This window comes from Cyrtonyx montezumae, unplaced genomic scaffold, assembly GCF_038088225.1.
Source record: "Cyrtonyx montezumae isolate F1298 unplaced genomic scaffold, pur_monq_1.0 scaffold_13, whole genome shotgun sequence".
Lineage (NCBI taxonomy): Eukaryota > Metazoa > Chordata > Aves > Galliformes > Odontophoridae > Cyrtonyx > Cyrtonyx montezumae.
Window position 1 is genome coordinate 23,721,254 of NW_027071859.1, and position 6,000 is coordinate 23,727,253.

Here is a 6,000-nt window from a genome sequence, read left to right on the forward strand (position 1 = left end):
TATGTAAAGATGGCAAAGCTAGAAATATATCTTAGAACAATCAAACTGAAGAAGTGCTGACCTTGAGAATGTGCTCTGGGATTTATTTTGCACTACTATGAGGTGGAAATGTTACAAGAAAAGAAAAATCCCTGTTTTCATAGAATGCATTTTTAAAGCCCAGTATTGAAGACTACAGAGGTTAAGGTAAGCATCCTGAGTGAAAATCTGCAGGCTTGAGTCAGCTATCTCTAACGTTATTACTTCGTTTCAATACAAATTGCTCTGTGCACTGAGCTAGTTGTGAGTTAGTTAAAATCAACCAGTTTCTGCCTTGAGTCCAATTTCAAAAATTTCTTCAAAAGTTTTCACAGTAAACACATTGGCACCTGTCAATTCACAGGAATCTATCACTGTCTTCCAGGTAAAAAAAAACCAACAAAACAAACAAACCAAAAAACCCAAAAACAAACAACATCAGAAGTGTTGATGGGGGTTTTATGACTCATTGAAGCCTAGAGCTGTGTGAAACTAGCTTTAATTTCTGAAAATCAATAATTAAGTACTGTGCATCTCTGATAAGTATTCTTACCTTACTGGAGGAGTAAATGTACTATTTTCAGTTTTTACACTGAGATTTCCATTCAAGTTTAGACTGAAGTAGTGTTTGTGCACACAGTTCTGATAACAAAGCTTTATCGTTTGGTTTAAGGGAAGCAGTTGTGTAATGCACTGAAGTCATCTGAGTCTGCCGCAATGGAAATGAAAGTTGAACCTGGCTAGAATTTGGCAGAGAGAAATCAGGATTTCAAAATAAAAATGAAAACTTTGGGAGTTGAATCACATCATGATGAGCTGATATTGCCATGAAATTTGTTTGTTTTAAATTTTGCCTTCCTCTCTTTTACTGTAATATATGGAACCCATTGCATTTCACATCTAGTTGATTACATATGAGTCACAGCACAATTTCCTTCCCACTGGAAGTCTCTATTTCAGTCAGAGAAAAGGAGCAGCAGTTTTTCGGTGTTTGTTTTGTCCTGTTTAGACCATTCTGAAAGCTACAAAATGTTCTGGGTAATATATCTTGAAAAGTTTTCCTAACTTTTTTTCAGATTCTATCAGTTTTTCATGTAAATTCTGATAAAGAAAACACAAAAACAAGCTATGTAATCAGAGTTCTAGCCTCCTGTCACAATTAGAAACATGTTTATAGGTATTTTAATTTCACATTTTAGAAGTCTGCATTTGCACTGGTTGTTCCTCAGCTGAAGAATTGTAGCACATACATAGTGTGTTTTGTTTCACCATTCTCACAATTAACCTTCTTGTGGGCTGTGCTCAGAGGGTAACTGTGACCTTGGCTGTATACACACAGCCCTCTGTTACACCTCCAATAAGCAATCCTTCTTGCTTTGATACCAAGACAAGATTCTTAGTTTGCCATGCTGTCAGTGTTTACTTCTAGTCTACCGATTGCTTTAAGACTTTTAATTGATTTACTATTTATTCTTCATTACCAGAGAAGTGATAAAAGATCACGTGAGTACACTGTACAGGTGAGTTGTGCTTCTCCTGTAGCATCACCTTCAGGCACTGTAGAGATCTCAGCAATTCTGCAGCATTCAGTGTTTGTACATCTAGTAATTAGAACAAGAGTGATGCTAATAACAAAACCTGGTCAAGTGACAAGAAAGCATCACTTTCCCAAGATATCTGTGAATTTGTTAGGATATGTTTAAAATCTTCAAGCCACTTGGCATGAACTGAATAGAGAAACAATGAAAATAGAATGAGGGCAGGTAACGTGCTGTTTTTTTAATGATGTTTGACTTCAAGTAATCCCCATAAGTTAAGAGAACAGTGCTGCTATAGCAAGAGAGAACTTTTGTTTACTGCAGGAAAGATGATAAATGGTTTTGAAGAGAGTTCTGTGATGATGTGATTGCAAAGGAGTCACAGAAATTCAGAACCCACTGAAAGAGTCAGCAGATATAGTTGGTTTGGTGAAGAGTTAATTTCATTACTCTGTTAATCTTATTTCCGAGCTTGTTTAACAGAAGCAGATTTGCAAATGACTTTGAATTCAGCAGGAAGATAATTTTATGGGGCACTTGGACTTGAAAGTAAGCGTTTTGCAGATTAAAGCATATGGTGTTTGAATCCTCCCTGTCTGTCATCAAGAACAGATGATGCCAACCCACTCAAGCCTTTAGGCACTATGGCACTTTGTAGAGTTTCTGCCTATAAGTAATAAACTTCCAAAAGAACTCACCAAAAGAAGCCAGCAGCTGTAAAAGAAAAAACTCATTACTGGATTACAAAGAGACTAATAACTCACTACAATACTCAGCAGCCTTTAATAGCCACTAATCCTTGACTGCTTTGACTAAGATTAACTATTTTCTCAGGTGCCTTTAAACACATAGTTAAGAGCTATGTATAATTGTGTGTAAACAAAATACAAAAGGTAATTCCTGTAAGAATTGAGAAACGAGGTAGAAAACAAGGAAAGCTTCAGTCTGGGTAACACTCAAAACCTTTAAAGCATTCTGTGTCAGTTTCTCATTCATTGCTAGAAGGAGCAATTGTAGTCATACTTAATGGAACCTTCTGATCTTGTTATTCAGCATCATATTTCACTTATTGGTCAGATCATATTTTTACCAATAGTTAACAATAAAATTTTTTCACAGTCAAGCTCTTCTCATAACATAGGATGTTTCTTTTCTTCTACTGAATTAAGTGGAAGCAAATATTAGGCACTGGAAGTACCCTGATTTCTTCAGATTCTTGATTGCTAAACAAATTTATTCTTATTCATAATATTTGTAAAAACATAACATGATGTGTTTGGTAGTTTATTCTGCTGTTCTGTACAGTCTATTTTAGTACCTTTAGGTCAACATAGCATATAATGGAAAATTTCTGCAACTATGTTCCTCCAAATGAAAGCAGATTTGAGATGCATTAGGTGCCTCAGAATTGAACAAAGAAGCATGTTTTATGGATATGCTTATTGCTTCATTAATCAATGAAGAATTACAAATACTGTGTGATTTTTAGTATATCCCATTTAAAGCTGCTCTTAAAGGGAAGAATTTGTTTAATTCCTATATAGATATTTAATCACAGTAAGCTGTCTTTTCCAGTTAGCTAAATCTTACCATGATCACTGAGAACTCATACCAGTGCAGCTTTAGTTGCAGTTCTAAATCATGCCATTCACAAAGAGAATTGATTTCACCTATATCTACTAATTTTTAAAATCAATAAGTATTATTTATGGACTGTTCTATGTATTATATGCCTGGAAAAAAAATGGTTCTATAACTCAATACTACTTCTAGTAATGCTGTAATAAGAAGGATCACTGAGATTGTTATTTAACAGGGAATACAACACGTGATGGAAAAACTGCCCATTCTATTCCTGGATTACTATGGAACTTAGAGCTGTCGACAAAAGTATCTGGTAGATGTTATATTGCAGTTGCTATTAGCCATATCAGTTAGTGGTAGCAGAATGAACAATATAATTATCTGGAAGTAAAGAGCTATGCAGTTCCTGCATTAAACTCTATCTATGAATTCATCAATTTCCTTTATGAATTAGATATTAAATATTAAAGAACACCAAAGTGCTGTTTTGTAAGGTTTTACTTTTATTACTTTTAAACTGCTCTTATGTACTTTTTCTAGAAAACAAAGGTACAAATGTGAAATGCAAGTAAACTTTTTGTGTAAGGCTAAAAAAGACAATTACTTGCCTGCATATTATTGTGAATACATCAGGACTGAATTGCAATGGAAAGTCTTCTTCTTGGAAGACAACCATTTTTGTTCTGATTTTCCTTCTGACTTCTTGTACCTGTTAAAACCAGGGTCTGAGTAACAAGGACAACATACATGACAGTATGTCATGTCTCAGTCATTATTCCTCCTGCTGAATTATACAAGATTAATTTATGGTCATATGCATGTACATTTTTTCTTCACTGATTTTTTTTAACTCATATTTATTGGAATGAAGTCTTTTATCCTGAGGAAATTTCTGTCAGAAAATGTTGATGTAGTTGATTAAACTCTGCCTGTGATTAAACCAAGTACCTTGCATGGTGTACATTAGAGCATGCAGAAGATGGATACAGCGGGTTCTAACCCTCTAAGTGTTTGTTTTATTAATATGGGACAGAAGTAACTCAGTTAACTGAGATATCAACATTGTGAAGTTTCATGCCATATTTCATCATCTAGAAGGATATGCTGCTGCTGGGTTTGCTGTTTTCCATACATGCGTGCACACCTGTTTGGTATCAAGTAAACACCTCATTATACAATACTGAAAAAGAGAATAAGGTAATTCCATGACAAAAGCTCCTGGACATTTTTCTCTCCCAGTTCAGCTTTCCTAGGAAGTCAGGACTCATTTTGTTTTATCCATATGGTAGCAAGATATTCCCCATTCAGCCCTGATTACAACTTCCAATTTTCTTTTTTACTCCACATTGTTTTTACACGATCAGCATCTACCACTTGATTAAGAAATACTATGGTATCTTAGATATCACTGTATGATTACTGATGGTAAGTACTGCTTGTTCAGTAAATATCACTGTAAATTAATTGATTACATTGCTCATCATTCACTGAAGTTTGTAGTGAAAGTTTTGGTTACCAAGGAAACAAGCTGTGGCAAAGGAAGAATTAAATTGTAATGCAAATATTGCCTTTAATGAGAAAGAGGTAAATCTATTTTCTAATTTTGTGACAAAACTAACAGAATAGGAACAGTTATAGGATTATTTTCACATATTGTATTTCTACTTTGGAGAATGTAGCCATCCTATTCTTTTTTTCCATTGTGTAAAATACATTTTTCCTCATGAAATCTATTATTTGCCTCCTTCATTGGTTTCCCTGGTATTCCTTGCAAATGACATTGCTAATAAGTATGAGAAAGGGGGATGGAGTCAAGCAAAAGCAAATGGTATCTTATGAAATTATTAGGTCATTTTGCACCTAGAAAAGAGACTCTCCAGTCAAGTGAGATTGGATTTTGAATTCTCTTTGTTGTTTCAAGTGATTCTACAGTGTGGTGCATTTGAAAAGAACATCTTATTTAAAAAAATGTCATAGAGTGTCAGCACACAGTCTGGTGTAAGTAACTCCTGATTAAAATAAACAGAACCCTTTGGGTAGAAGGAGAAGAAATTAAAAGAGGAACGACTTTGAAAATGAAATGAAATGCCACTTTTAAGCAGTCAGATATTAATGTACTTTAAATTAGTAACCTGAAATTAATAGTCTGCTAAGGGAAATAAAGTAATTTAAGAAACCAGATCATTTTTGGTCATGTTAATAGTGTCACGTGGTCATGGACCATTCCCTTATCTAATATAGTAATATTCTCTCAATATGGCATACATTTGCCTTTTTAATTACTTGACTGTTAAGAAAAAATTACACTTTTATTCCCAATGGATGGTTAACAATTTGTGGTTTATGCTATGCTTCATTAGAATTGGGTAAATGTGACCTTGACATATTTCTTACAGTGTCCTCAAGTCTACTCACTGAAGAGGAAGGAGTTAATGACTTGCTGTATGAACTCTCCAGCCTCTCCCAGAACTTCCCAATAAGCAGAAGCATTTATTTTTTCCCCTCTCTGTACTCACATTAAAGGAGATGGTATTAAAAATAAGGTAATCATGTTTTCAAAACTAAATCCATATCTACCTTGTGATAGAATAAACCAAGTACCATAACCAGAATAAACCAGTGATCATGCTTCAGCTGCATCTCAGATGGCCTGCCAGTGCCATGAAGAAGTGTCTGAGGGTAGTACAGTGAGAACTGTCCTTGTTAATCTCACACTGGCATCATATATGGATTTGGGGATGTGTCACTGGTATTTCAGACCTGTCATTATGAAGATATTTATTCCAAGAATATCTTTGATTTTATCTACACTGGTAGATGTTTACTTTTTTTCCCCTCACTGGTTTCATGGCAGGCAATT